The following is a 15,748-nucleotide window of genomic DNA, read 5'->3' as shown; positions in this document are numbered from 1 at the left end:
GTTACCAACTGAACGCGTCGGTGTGGTCTTGCATTCGGAAACCGCCCGTCTCACCTAGCTAAACGGTTCCCTCCGTTCCTAGAAGTCGGTAAGGTCGAATAATTAATTAACATTCACGAAAGGTGAGATGAATCATATTTCGCTAGAAATACATTCGCATACAAATTTCTAATTTTTCGAGCGGCCTTTCGAATAAATTCCTAAGGAAGATAAAGCGGACTGCAATCGATCAGAAGACTCTCTAATATTTTCTTTCTTTTTGCAGATTTGCGTATACATCACTGCATAGCTCGCGTAAGATCACGGGAATGTTCGGTACCGGTGGTTCTCATCGCGGAATTGCGGCTGTACGAAGGCGCTAAAATTCGCGGAGGAAATTCGCTCATCTGACTCTCGCTTCTCTTAAATCACCAGAAACCACTCGGTCGCTTCCTCGATTTCGGCGTAGTGCTGGAAGAGCGCGCAGTAAAACCGGCCGCTGAATTGCGACTACAACGCTCGTTTCGCCGCGATCTTGTCAGTTCTCAGCTGCTTTCATCGCCTAGAAGAGATGAAACGTCGACAAAGTGCCGATAACATGGCTGGCCGGCTTCGATAGCTTAGAACTTTACTATGCGTATTCTAAATTTTTCATTAAAACAAATAGATAAAGATAGATAAAAAATATTTATTTATAGATAAAATATTCAAGATACCAATTTGTGCAAAATATAATCAGATTTAGATATCTGAAATATAATTGAAATTAAATAAAAGATGTAAAGAAAATATTTTCACAGTATTTTTCTAATTTTTATACGATAATGTGTATATTATTAATTTTTTTTTCAATTTTATTCTTTACTGTTCAATCTAAAACGTTGAGCTGTTTGCAGCCATGCCAGATGAGGATACTGAGATCGCGCGCGAGGACGAGCGCGAAGTCGAGAGTGGATTTTTCGCGCGCCACACACTACGCGGCATCGTAGAGGAAATTGCGAAAAGCCTCGGCAGTTTTACTGGGCGGAGTGGCGCGTTAAACAAACAGTAGTTGCGCGGTCGAGTAATCACGCGCGGGTTAGCGCAGGATCGTTTCTACCGTGATGGCGGAGAGGGAAGGGGGTTGATCGGTGGGGCCCGCTATGACGAGGCATGCCGGTGCAAGGTGAAAATTGCCGGTTTGCTGCCGCGGCTCCCGCCGAGAATGTCGGTATCCAGCGGGAGGAGGGGAGCGCGGGGGATGGGACTACTCGCTGGTAGTAGCGAACAAGTCGAAGAGCAAAGGCCAGCAGCAACCTTCGGTTTTATCGACTCAAATTGGCCGGAAAGTCGAATATACCGCGCACGTGTGCACGTTCCTTTTGCTGTTCGCGCCCGTTCGTTTCGCGTCTTTTTCCTTCCTCTTTCCGCCCGCGCTTACTCGCGTCTCCGCTCCGCGAACACTCTTTTTCTCTTCTCTTCTCGGTCGAGCGCGTACCGCTAACGCGCTCCGAGATGGTTTGTTTGCACAACGCGGCGTAAGGGTTTCCAGGTCGCCGTAACGAAATGAGCAAGGACGCCGAAGTGGAGATCTCGGTTATGTTCGAAAACATTGCTCTAGAATGAATCACCAGCAGAGAATTCATCATGTGGAATTAAATATTATTTTCCTTCCCCCGTAATTCTATTGTCTATTTATTTATCATTTTATTATTTTGATTTTACATTTTTAAAAACATTTTATCAATTTTTACTGGAATGTTGTAATTATTCTAGAAAATTACGCCTAGAATGCGTTATAGCTTCAGCGCGATCTCGTCTGCCATCATTTATCACATCACCGTATTATTAGCTCATAATTTCGACCAAGAGGCATGTTGATACTTGATACCAAGATTTAATATACCGATTAAAGCATTAAAGACGCGCGTTAGAGCGCGCACCGGCGAGCTGATAGTCATATCGCGATCCTTTTTCCCCGCTAATCGATATTAGACGCAAAATCGTGGATTAAAAGGAGTGGAACGAAGGTGAGCGGACGCTACACAGTGCCCCCGGGAGCGATTTATACGAGGACATAAAAGCTCGCGGCCGATGCTCAAGTTCCCATTAAATCGATGCGCCGCCACGGCCGTGAACATTAATTAAAAGAGCAAAAACCGCTCGATGTTCTGAATTTTTCGGATTAATATCGGCCAAGTGAGGTAGTTCGCACATTGTAGGATGCGATAAAAAGTAAGAAAAGAAGACAGAGAGAAAGGAAGGTGAGTCGTGGGCTCCTCGGCGCGGCCTACGAACGTGTATTATTTATACACACGTATGCGCACCGGCAATAAGCAATAATCGTGTGTCTCGCGTCTCGGGGACGAGATATTTATTATTGCCGGAGGTGGTACGAAAGCGGCGGAGGATAAGTTTAAGATAATACGTCCGAGAAGTGGCAAAAATGACGATTTCGCGGAACCCCCGAAATCGAATTATAAAAAGAATGGAAGATAAAATTTATTTACAGATAAAATTGAAGATATCGAGATCGAATTATCGATCAAGAGATAATGGAAAATTTTTTCACGAGTACGATATTGGAAGATAAAGATAAATAATCCGCTGGTCGCATTCACACGTCCGCGAGAGGAAAATATTCCGCTTGGTAACTAATGTATCCTTAATTAATGATTATGATTTTGTGGAATTTACATATTCCCGTAATTAAAATCTCTTGTCTTCCATTAAAATTCCAAGGAGATGTTTATTATGAAAATAGCATTGTGTGCGCGGCGAGCGAACAATGCGCGTAGATTCGCACGCGATTCAAAGCTGCGAAGATGCAATAGCGCGGGTGTGCACCTATGCGCGCCTGCGTCGATGATATATGTAATTATATTATAGATAATATTGACGCGCGAGGGTCGGGAGATTTATCGCGCATTGTACGCGCGCTGCGTGTGCAGCCCGATAAAAAGCTTTTTGGAGCACAGGCCGCGTAATTGTAGCTTATAAGAGCGACTATTTACGTGCACGCGAGCGCATGCAATAAGCAATAATCGCGAGTGCACGTCGACCGAGATATTTATTGTTGCCCGGGGGAACGAGCGCCGCAAAAGATGCGTGCGGAATAATATCGCCAGAAATTAAATACAGATTAAGAGCAATAAAGCGGAAATCTTCGGGGCGTGTTTTACAAATCGTCGGCCTTTATTCGTTTATTTCATCCGGAAGAGAGTTATCTATCAAAATAAAAAATGTCGGGGGGGAAGGAATATAGATGAGAATAAATCCAAGTTATGAAGACCTTTACGCTCGTAGCGTTCGCAATCGCGTGATTATCTCAACATTACATAGATAACGATCGATTAGAAATTATTTGATGACGTCGAAGGTGTCGCGTTCATCCGCTTCGCGGCCGGCAAAAAGGCGAGCAAAACGATCGAGTTGTTGGTTGAAGGAGCAATCGATTAAACTTACGAGCTCTTAACGAGCGTCTGATCGCGGCTACGACATGAGAGATCCGCGAGAGGAGTCGTAATAATCATTCGAGACGGCGCAATTACGACACATCTTTCCGCGAATGTGTGCCGCGCGCTCGGCGTTCGGATGCTAATGATTAACCTTGAACCGCAGTTCTTTATGATCTTCATTTACGAACACCTGGATTGCCCCTAATCGCTGCTAAGTATCGGCTCGCCGCTTAGGTTGCGTGACGTTTTTACGGCCTAAGTGCATCTTTACGTGACCGATCGAATGTTGTTAATCGCGAGACGCGATGCCCGAAGTGGCAAAACCGCATTTTCCCCCTCGTCGCTAATTTTGCGCAATGATCGTATCTGCCTAATGACGCCCGATCGTCGGACGATCGTTAGACCTTCGCGGCGCGGAAATTGTTTGTCGTTGGCAAACGCGGCACTCGTACCTATATAATTCTGCACGATATTTATTGCTCTTGTGAAAAGATAGTTCTACTGATCATTTCGTGCGAAAGGTAATTCCAACGGTGAAAAAAGATATTAGAAGACAACAATCATCGTTTTTTTTCTGGTGTGATATCGATGTAATTATCTTGGGATTAAAATGGATCGTTACTGTATATTATAGTATTTCACTCGCGATATATATAATTATGAAAATAGATAAGCGTCGGTTCGCTCGGGTTGCGCGAAATTATTTCTCCTTTCGAAAAATTCTTACGGAAGAATTCCGCATCGCAACGCGATCGTTGATGCACGCACGCCTACGCACGCTCGTGCCTCGCGGGAGCCCGGATGCAAGGGGCTGGCAAGAACAACACGACCGTCCGCCCCCACGTCCGCAAGGACAGCGATCGCGTCCCGCCGCACGTAGTACATTACGTATTGTGTGCTTACAGTTTATAGGATGATGCGCGGCTGCAGCGGAGGGCGATCTCATTCGCCCTCTCGCCTCTCCCCCTCGTCTGCAGTTAACTCAAATTGCATTATGGCAGGGCTGGTTGCGTTCTGGATGCCGGATTGGGGTGGGCCCGCGTCTCGCGGAGGGTCACGGGAGGGTAGATACGCACACAGTGTGTGCTCCGCAAACACCGTGGTGCGTCGCCGCGCTTCCATCTTACGTGCATTATGTGCGTGCACCACCGCGTCACGCACGCCGACCCGGCAGCGATCAGGACTATTTGTTTAATAGGGATTATTGTGTCGGTCGGCGGGGATGATAGGGCTGCGAATTGAAATCAAATGACACGTGACGCCCCTCGCCAATGACGGCCTCTTTGTGATGTGATGCACGACGACGCGGCTTGTATACGTTGTTACCGTTGCTCGGGGTGCGCCCCGAGATAAGTGCATGGCGTAATTCGAGAGCCGTTACACGCACCTAAATCGTTTCTCGTTTTATTTACATACGCGTGCTGCAAATCTAGAAATAACGCTGCTTGATTAAGTGAGCGCGCGCGGATTCCGTTGCATAAAATAATATGATCGTAAAATAATGCGATATAATTGCAAAGGTGTGTAATACATAAAAAATTTCGCAAACCCGAAGATACTTTCTTACGATTAATCCTCGCGACGGGGAAGTAAATTACGATGAAATTTAATATATTCGAATCGTGGAGTTAGTCTTACAAATTACACGGGACAGGCGCGGCCGACTTTACGATTATTTCGAATTGGTCGCTCTCTTTTTTTCTCTCTCTTTTCTCCACACTGTGTACACGACGGAGAAAATGACTGCGTTTTACCGAACTGGATTTATAGCGGGCTCCGTATTCGCAGTCCCAAGGATCCGTTATGTTGTAATTGGCCGGCCGTACAATTATCGGAACGAGGCCGCGATTACTTCGCTCCTTCGCTTTAGTGACGTTAAATGCAGGTAAGGGGTGTTGTAACGTTACGGAATTGCTGTGCGCGCGTCGTTACAAGTTCGCAATTATCTGCCGTCGCTCGACGGCGACGCTTCGTCGTCGGTACGGTCGTCACGGATTTTTAGCGCGTCAAATTGCTTCATTATGTAATAGAAAAGGTCGCGCGAAAAGCGGATGGCTCAAAATGGTCAAAAAAACTAAGCTATTTTCCGTTTCGGCTGTTGTAACGTTGTTCCTTCAAATTGACCTTCTTATTACCGAGACGAATAATAAAATTACTTCAGTATTCTATTGTTGACCACGTACATCCTAGAAAGCGTCGTTAATTCTGTATAGTTGGCTATTCTAAAAATATCGTGATGTAACTATTTTAACGATTGACGCAAGTTTCACGATTCCTACAAACACTTGGCGAAATCACTTCGACTATTTCTGTTTTCGATAACATTATTGCGAAACGAGGATAAAAAATAAGCAGCGCTTATCTTATCGGGATGTGTAAGGGTGATAATCGACTGACGCAAAACTCTTTTCGCGTTACGACAATGTCGAGCGCTAATTAGGTAATTTGGTCGGAAATCATTTAATAAATTAATTAAGAAACCGTCGACGCGCGCCGTGAACCGAGACGAGATAATTCAATAAATCATTCCACAACGTTTCGTCATAATTACATCAGCTTGTTCTAGACGGGTGATGATAAGAACATCGATCTCCCGCTTTTTTTCCTTCTCGGCCGCTTAATAACGACTTGTTGTTTTTATCTCGTTATTTATCAATGAGAACGCGTTGCGATTTATCTAATTAGCGGCGTTCAAAGCAGCTTAGAGAAAAAAATAGTCCAACAAGCGGAACAGCGGTAAAATTACTAATGAGCGTCGCTAATGAGATTAATAAATTATGCGATATAGTCGAAGATCGGCAATAATATGTTGCTTAACGTGCGCGCGCGCGCGCGCAATCTATACTCGAAGTTGCATAAACAATAAACTCTTCACGATAAAGCCCACTTGAGACAATCTAATTTACGACAGAATAATTTCAAATAGAGTTCTAATAATAGAGTTTTAATAATAAATTTTATGTATCGTAAAATGCAGAAAAAAATAGAATACACACGGAAACAAAATATATATCAGTGATATCTATTTTGTGTTTATCTATTCCAATTTTTTAATTATTTTCTACTACATAAAAGATTATAAACAGATCTTTGCTTTAAATTTTCTCGCAAATTATAGATTATCTAAAAGGAGTTTTATGACGCAAAAAATTGTTAGAAGGCGCGATAAGGCAGAAATGCGTATGTTTTATCGGCGCTCGTGGAAGCGAGATCGAATGAAATGGACCCGAAGTAACAAGGCATTTTCTTTTTCCGACGGTGGCAGAGTGTAGGAATTTCCTAAAGTGCGATCGCGATGCGGCTATTCGCCGTTCGATCGTACGGAGGCGCGAATCCATCTTTCGGGAGGGCAGCAAGTTTTACCGTTTCGCTGCTAGGAGGCTAGAAGCCAAAGACGAAGGGTAGCCGCGCGAAGAGAGATGGCGAGGGAGGAGCAAGAAAGACGGATAGAAAGAGGAGGCTGGGTGGCAGGCAAATGGAAGTCGGTGAATCACGAAACAAGCGGTATGTAAATCCGCGTAACGGGGCCGTTTATTCGTCCCATAAAAAGGCCAATAAAACCTTCTTTCGCAGTGGAAGATATACTCCCCGGGCCCCTCCTCTATCCACCTCGCGCTTCCGTTCGCCACCCCTCGGCTCCTTCTTACCCCTGGAAAAATGACAGAAAATAAATCGCCGTTGGGATAAAGAATGCGAGACCAGTACAGAAGTGTGAAGGGAAGGATGCCGCTCGCTCTCTCTCTCGCTCTCTCTCTCTCTCTCTCTCTCTTTCTCCCGCTCTCTTTTTCTCTCTCCTCTTTCCAGTTATTCGCCCTCTAGACACGACGGATTTCCAGAAGCCGAGAGAAATCGTTCTACATATTGTCCGGAATTGATCTCGCGTCCCGCTTCCATGCGCCCTCCTGCACGAACTGGTTCTTCTTTTTTTTCTGTCGAGATAGCGAAGCTGCGCGATACACCCCATTCGCCGTGATCTACATGTCGGCGAACGAGAGTGACGAATGAGTCGGGTGATTGTGGAAATTTCCGTGAAATGCGGGAAAATGAAGGCAGTGTTTCTTTAATTAGACATCTCTTGCGCATTGCGGCTTAACTAGTGATTTATAGCGTTTACCGATTGAGATTTATACGCTGAGATATATTTAGAGACCGCCGCGGCCCGAATTAGTTTTATTTTTATTTTAATTGCAGTTTTTATAATATACAAAAAATATATCTAGATATAGCAATTGTATTTGCATTATATTATATAAATTTCCCGAGAGATTGTCGCTTATAAGAATAATTAATTTTGTAAATTTCCAAATATTTTGCATTGTATTGTATATTTAATTTTGCACAATTTGTCTCATTGTATATAATAATTTGCAACAATTCTCGGGAATACAGTGGCGATTTTCCCGCAGTAAATGGACGTGAAAGGCGGCGAGGGACGAGTGGATAATCCGGCGGGTACCGCGTTTACACTGTAAACAACGTCTTGGTGCTGGGAAAATATTATTGTAACGGGGGTTGACAGCTCTATCTGAATCCCCGTGAAAGCGATACAGCAGTTTATATCGGAGCCAGGTGCCAACTTTCGAAGATAATGCTCGGAGCAAATGAAGAAAAAAAATATAACTAGTTGCAGGCAACCTTGCCAATTGTACAACCGACGTCATAATTATTACAAATTAATGCGTCATCTTTCTGCAGTGAAACTATTTTGCTGGCGTTTAATCAGAAGCAAAGAGATTAGAAACGCGTACAATAATTTAGAAAACCAGATGTGAATCTGGAGTACTCAACTATTTTTATTATCTTTTCCGAAGTCGCTTCTACGAAGAAGAAAATTCAAGCGAAAAACGTCATCATTCGAGGAGCCAAAATATAATTAGTATCTCTATTTTGTCTTCATTTACTCCGAATTAGAGAAGATCGATTTTGACGGCGCGACAAGGGGCAGCACGTGCTGTCAGTAATTCGAAACAGATTCTCGCCAGAACTTTCCGAAATATAAATCTAATCTCGTTGGCGATATCTTTCTTGACGTTCTTCTTTTTTCCGACTTTCATAGCGTATTTTGCTTCTACAAAAAGTTATGGTTACGTATACTTTTTTAATTAGCTTAAAAATCATATTAATGGTCATAAGTGGATAGAAATTTGTTAAGCAAGAATTTTTTCCGTTTATGATAGAAAAATTAAAAAAATGCAATATTTAAATTTCAATATATATCATAGAATGATATCATATCATTGATTTAGAGTGCCATCGAAACTTGAGTAGAATGCATCCTAATGATGCACATAAAAAGCGAATACGGCTTACGCTTGACGCGCCACGCAATTAATATAAATCTCACAGTCGCTGAGGCGCGCGACAAATCCCTGTCGTCAATTTCTTGCGCGTATTACCGCCAGATAATATTGCGAACCCGGAGCAGGGTACGAAAGTCATTCCTCGTTCGGGCGTTCATGCGAGCGGAGAAGTTGGAAGTCTCTCTTTCTCTCTCTCTCTCTTTTCCTCTCGCCTTCTCCCGTTCGTCGGTAAACTGCTCGGGGCGTGCTAACGAAACCATCGTATAAGCAGGCACTTCGACAAATTCATAAAGTACAGTTCATAAAACGTGTACTTAAGGCGCGGTGGGACGCGGGCAGGGGAGGACGCGAAGCTCGTAACTCCGGCGTAACCGACCGGCGTGTTAAGTTGAGCGGATAAAACGATGGCGCGTGCAGCGCGAATTTTCTCAACACCGATTCTAGCATTCTCGAACGTCGGAGTATGGGCGTGGTCGGAGGCATCAAAATTGGCATATTTTCATTAGAAAAAAGCTTCAACTCAGAAATGTTTGTTATTAAAACTAAACTAATTTTCTTAATTTTTTATCGAACTTATTATTTGAGTGGAATTAAGCTCCGAATTTCATTGTCAATTTTTAAGATAAGACCAGGATAAAATTTTATACAGTTTTTCATGCCGCCTTTCGCGCAGAAATCGATAGATACCACCGCAAGCAAAATCATCGATGCAGTTACCTGTTTCAATGTGCAATAATAATCGCAACGATTCCTACCGCAGTCTCCTCCATCACCTCCTTCGACGCTCCACGTTAGAGGATGCCTCGAGGATTCTGAAACAACGGATACATTCATTGTTAGACAACAAAGGCGTGATTCATTAATCGCGCATATAGCGGCACGCGAACATAATGACGGACAATGGCGCGTACGCAGCTCGCATGCACATCTTGCCGGCGGTTTCGACCGCTGTAAATTCTGGCGAACGCATCTCCGCGTAACAGGATCCCGGCGCGCAACGCAGGCGAGACGCGTGAGCGTTTGTTTCTGGGAACTTGGACAAAGTAACAATTGTCTGCGAGAAATCGCGGCTCTCTCGTGGCTCTCGCGTGGATGGAGGAGCGATATTAATTACCGTTCGTCTTAGTCGGAAGAGGCCCCGGTAATATTCGTCACCGGAGTGCGCACGGGGGCCCCGGAGGCCCACAAAATATTTATACGGCACTCTCGCCACCAGGGTACAAGAGAGAGGGAGAGGGAGAGAGAGAAAGAGAGAGAGAAAGATCGAGAGTGTGTTAAAATGCATTCTAATGCGTGAATGCGTGCGTGCTGGTCCGCGTGAGCGTGTGCACGATGCTTTAACAAGGGTCTGACAGGCTCGTTGCCGTTGTTATTTATCGGTTATGTCGGCGCATCTCCCATCTCGACGAGAGAAGCCTCCGCTATTCTCTCCTCCTGCCTCTCTCGGCCTTCTCCGTCTTCCACGTTGCACCCCGATTCGCTCCTTCTTCTACTCTCTCTCGCGCTTTCTTCCCCTCTCTCTTTCTCTCACTTTCTGCTGCTGCTGCTCACCCCTCGCTGCGTGTAAAAGTCGTGTGCTCATGTGTGCATACCAACAGCGTAGTCGAGCGGGCTCTACGCAAAGATCGGGTTCGTCGATGGTGGTTAACACGGAATGAGCAATGAGAACATAATTGATCCTACCGTAAAGATTTAGCGCCACGAATATCTGCATTTTGCATGCGGGCAAATTGAAGCTGTTGCCGTTGTGCGAAGAGCGACCTCACTGAATGAATAAAACAATTTCTTTTCGAGAAAGAAATATTATATTTATTACAAGTTGTATTTAAATGCATATTGTATTGTACATATTTCCATAATATAAATGTAATTACCGGAATTTTGCCTTTAGTGTAAAATTAAAAAAAAAAAAAGAGAAATTAATTCTGTCACATTATAATTATTATGTGATTGAGAATTCTGTAAATATTTTTACGTGTAATTTTGACTTATTTAAAAGTAATAGGATTCTGTAGAGAAAAATAAATTTTAATAATTTTTCTGATTTAACCAGGACACAATTTAATATGAATAAATTAAACGTTTCTTTTACGTTTAATTAAACTGTAACAAATTCACATTCGATTCCCACACTGTTACGCCACTGGCAACCATAACGTGGCTTATGGAGACGGCGATTATGGACGAGCGCGTTTCTCGGTGGATCGGTACGCAGCAGTATGCACTACAACTTTTGAAGCAGGGTGGTTGGGGAGAGAGATGGCGAACTGTTGGCCGCTAGCACGTGTTAAAAACATAACCACTTACTTGAATGGGGTTAGGGTTTATTTATCGCGTACCCCCCTCCCCCGCGTCATCCCCGGGGATAATTCGCTCGGTATATAGCTGCGCGCAGCAGCTGAGATTATCGTGGAAAAGCCGCCGCAGCGATCGTCAAAACGCTCTCTCCCGCCCACTGAGTGATTTCGGCACTTAGTGGTGGCAACGATATTGAAGGATGACGGAATTATGACTTCCAGTTGGCCCCTCAGACGGCATCGCATTAATTTCAAAACCGCCCGGTCATAGACACGCTCGCTTTATTTTGGGAATTTATTTCAGGGCGGCAGTTTTTCAACTATCAATCCCGATACCGTTCATATCTCTTGACTTTGGAGTAGTTCAAACGAATTCAAACTAAGAATGAATTAAATTCATAATTTATTTATCGCGTAAGATCAACTTCTCAAAAAATTGATAATTTATATTTATGAGAAATTTTTCACAGCTTTAAAATATAATTCTCAAAAATATGAGAACCAAAGAATCTACATACATACCTAATATTTCTTAATTTTACAGGTAAAATTCAAATCGTCTATACAATTTGCAATAACGATCGCCGGATCGCCGTCGCGTAAAAGAGTGAAAAAAGAGCGCGGTTAACACCAGCCGGACGGATTTATCAGGGGCATATCCCGCGGGAGGTGTCCCGACAGCACGTTGACCGAGAGCTCCCGCGGGAATGCGGCCGCTCATACATGTGAATTGGGAAAATTTTCGCGCTGGAAGCGCGGATTGTAACAACAGCAATCACCGACCGCGACGGCGGGAGGGGGAGGCTCGTTACGGTTTTAATCGTTTCATCAAGTTGTTGTTATCGCGCCGAATGGCTGGCCATTTTGCGGGCGATCGGCCGTCGGTGGAGAGCGACTTGTTTTGTCCCTCGTGCGTTTTCAGGGCGATTTGCGTGGAATATGCGCGAAACGAGGCCGACGACGAGCAAAACGTTGAACGAGCCAGTGGGGAAGTTGGGAAAATGTACAGTAATCGTAGCACGAATTATAGTCGGAAACTCGGTACTTGTACGTGATAACCGAATAAAAATATTTTTAATTATTTTCTTGAAAAAATTTATGTGGATGATGAAATTTATAAGGTAATCAACGTTGAATAATTTCAAAGTTGATTAACATAAATTAACATAGTTTGATAACATAGTGCCAGATTTTCTCAGATTTTATCCCATCTACGATAACACAATCCCAAGATTCGTAACAAAGAGAAGAAATATAGAAAACAGCAGGAAACAGCTTTGGGATTAAACGCCCATTGTTCGCCCGTGCGCATAGATCGCTTAACAATCGCAGTTAATACATCTGCGACGCGTCGTTAATACGAGCCTGCGTAGTGCCGGGGACTTAACGAGGCCGTAAATCGCGTGGAACGTTCTTTTTTTCCGAGAAAGATCGTGAATCTGCGCGCGGAGCTGGTCGGCCGAGCTCGACATTCGATCTGTTTTCGAATTAGACGGGGAGGTAGTCGCTCGTAAAGATAGCGATACGCGTGCAAGCACGACCAAGAGAGAGGTAGATTTTATCTCGTAGAATTATGTCTTTATTAGGCGGAATCTCTGTCCGATGACCATAACGGTTTCCCGAGATGCGAAGAAACGCAGGTGTCTCTCACCAAGATGAAAGCGACAGGGATGTTGGGATTTCGGAAAAAATAGCGGAATAGAAACGACTTGTTTCAATTCGTTTCGACTCGTTTCGACTCGTTTCGGACCTTGAGGGAATACACACATTTTCCAGATGAATATTTAGACTTGCTGTCTTACGATATTATTAGCAATCAAAGAAGTAAAATATGACACTTTTAATTTGCGATTCAATTGATATAAAGATGTAAGAATAAGTAAAAGAAAAAATTTTATATGTTAATTTTAACATGTGGACTTGTTTTCGATGCAAAATTAATCTTCTCGGCGTTTATATGCCAAAGTTTTATTCATTAATAATCATCTGCAATCGATAAATATGTTAATCGCAACCGTCACTGTTATATGGTTTTAATACTTTCGAAGAGCATGAGGGCTTTATACGTGCACGATTTGAATCAAGCCGATGCAGATCGCGGTTACTCAATTCACCATTGACGATTCCAGCTACGAACGATCGAGATAGAATAAGATCTCCGTGGCGTTATTGATAAAGTATGACTAATCGGTAATCATGTTGTACATCGCCGCCATTACGTACAACTGGCAGCAATATCTATCTTGTAAAATTTTTCCGCGAAGCGCTCGACGGAATGAAGCGGGTACGTTTTATTGGATTGCGATCTCAATTTATGCGAACGTTACGTTGTTTGCTTCCGTCAGAAATTGAAAAACAAGTTAATAGCAATGCAAAGATCTCGTAATAGATATTGCACCTTCGAAAAATCGACAATCTAGAAAAGTATTCAAAATCGTACGAGAAATCAAATTTCTGATGCAACGTTCAAGTAAGAATTTCCATAACGAGGCCATTCAGAAAAATAAAGACAGCAAAATTGGACAGATTCCTGTACAGAATCAGATATATTTTTCATTATAGTTGCTTCTCTCTAATCTCCGAGCGATCAGCGACGAGTAAGATCTCTTTCGGACTATTCTCGATCGTCGATCCTTTGATCGGTTTCGGACAATCACGGTAGCTGACCATAAATCCGTCGTCTTTCTCGCCGTTACCGTTAGTCTTCCGTGCATCGTGCCAGCCAGTTAGGTACCTTTCTTCGTAGAAGACTGATATTATTTTTCTTCTGATTCCCGTTGGGGAGAAGAAAAAATATAGCAGTGTCCCGGGAAAGAGCGCGAGATCAGTGAGATAATCGGTGAAATTAGGAAAGTCCCGGTATAACATTTGTCACCCGTACACGGCCGGCCCTCACTGTATCTCTGGACGATCTGTGGCGCAAGAGCTGTGACACTAAAACCTAATCGCCTTCGCGCTTCGATCTCGCGTCCGGCAATCAAATTAGAATCCGCCCAAGAATTTCCAGCAAGCTGGTATAAATATAATCGCGGAGAAATATATATTTTGCGACAGGATTGTGCGTGGATAAAATTTACAAATCCACGTAATCTTATACATCGATTATTGCTACGACAATATTGCATACCCGATCAGCGTTACTAATTCTGCCCTTCTTGGTTAAAATGTCCTATCTGCAAAATTCTCATTTTTCGTCTTTTTGTTTATATTTGTACTTTAACATGTTTTACACCTTTAATCCTCATTTTTCTCGAAAAATTAAAAATGTTAGTTGAGACATTTCAATTAAGAAGAGCAGAATTCTCGTTCTGGGTTCCCACGCACACAATCGGGACCATGTTCATGTGCTGTGCAGCGTTTTGAATAATACGCAAACGGCGTTACCAATTCTCGTCCTCGATTTTCACGCATATAATCGAGGTAGCGCGTGTTAAAAAAACTTAGGTATCTTTCTGCCAATATAAGTGAAAAATGACGGTTTTTAAGTCCATTAAGATCATTAGAAAATGACACATGACACAATAGTAACGAATATTTTCTTTATCTCCCACTGTGAGAAAGGTTTTCTTAACTAAATTTTTGTATCGTAAATTTCCGTTCTTTCATAGTGCCTACTTTTCTATTCGATTTTTTGTATGTGTTACAAATCTGTTTTTTTTTTTGTATTATTAAGAGTAATGTGCAAAAGATACACACACACATTTATGGTAATAAAAGATTTAATAAAAGAATTTCGTTGCGGTCGTTAACCTTTCACGTTACATTAAGAGTTTCTAAAACATTTTTTCTTTTTATTAGAAAAGATGATTAGTGCATTTTTAGCAAAGTTAATGTTTATTTCTATAAGAAAAGCAAACAAGGACGCCCCATAATCTTAACCCGTATAACATGCTAGTCTAAAGGACATTTAAAAGATGTTTCAAAAACGCCAGAAAAAAATATCGGAGAACTTTAAGCGACATTGTTGTCTTCTATTTTCTCGATCCACTCTCTAGGCTAGCTTGCCTTTCACAATTTTAAATTAACTGTGATTATGCGCGATACTTTTGCTGCTAATATTATAGATAATAATATCACTTATTATATGATATTTATTCGTAATGTTTATAACGTCGCGGACGCAGAGATACACGAGAAAGCGGCTTGGCAATTAAGACAATTAATATCTTGTTTATTTAAGCATTCGCGGCGTTGACAACTTAATAATAATTAGCCGAGCGTCCTCATTTGAGAGGTCCGTACCGTAAATATATGTGAACCCGTGCTCCTCAGCGCGCGCGCTCGCGGCCGCCTGTATTTTACAACCAATGCGCAATTTACATACTACGCAGTAATGCGAGTTATGCAAATTTTAATCGGCATAATATACGCACGCAGCAGCACCTGCGTTACCGTTGGCACGTATGTTTACCTTCCTTCGAACCTTAGGCCGGTATCCCTACGCCATTGGCAGCGAGCAATCGAAACGCTATTAGTACCCGATGGCATTAAATGAGCGTGTTCTCCAGCGGGTAGTCATCTCTCCGCGCGGTTGCTTCCACGAAAATTAACTACTCGCGATGCTGCGATTTGAAATTCATTAATTTCCCCCCGCACGCGAAGATGCACGCACGCAGCGACCCGATGCAACGATCACCTGCGGTGTCCGAGCGTCATTAACGCGCCTTCGCCTCATTTCGAAATCGAATTATTGTATCGATTTCCTTCGATTGCTCGTGCACCTAAGTGCGATTAA

The 15,748-nt window shown here is 43.0% G+C and overlaps 1 long non-coding RNA gene across 2 annotated transcripts in view; it reads right to left on the bottom strand.

Moving 5' to 3' along the window:
• The window catches only part of LOC105672584 (uncharacterized), a 176,994-nt gene that overhangs the window by 157,462 nt on the left and 3,784 nt on the right, over positions 1–15,748 (bottom strand). Inside the window, exon 2 of one of the 2 annotated variants that reach the window (XR_001100847.2) lies at positions 9,434–9,528. This is a non-coding gene — a long non-coding RNA (uncharacterized lncRNA). The remainder of the gene's footprint in view (positions 1–9,433; positions 9,529–15,748) is intronic. The other variant, XR_010890039.1, reaches the window with a different exon arrangement.

This window comes from Linepithema humile, chromosome 4 (genome assembly GCF_040581485.1).
Source record: "Linepithema humile isolate Giens D197 chromosome 4, Lhum_UNIL_v1.0, whole genome shotgun sequence".
In the NCBI taxonomy this organism is placed as follows: domain Eukaryota; kingdom Metazoa; phylum Arthropoda; class Insecta; order Hymenoptera; family Formicidae; genus Linepithema; species Linepithema humile.
Note: the sequence above shows the minus strand (reverse complement) of the source record. Positions and strands in the feature narration are given on the sequence as shown.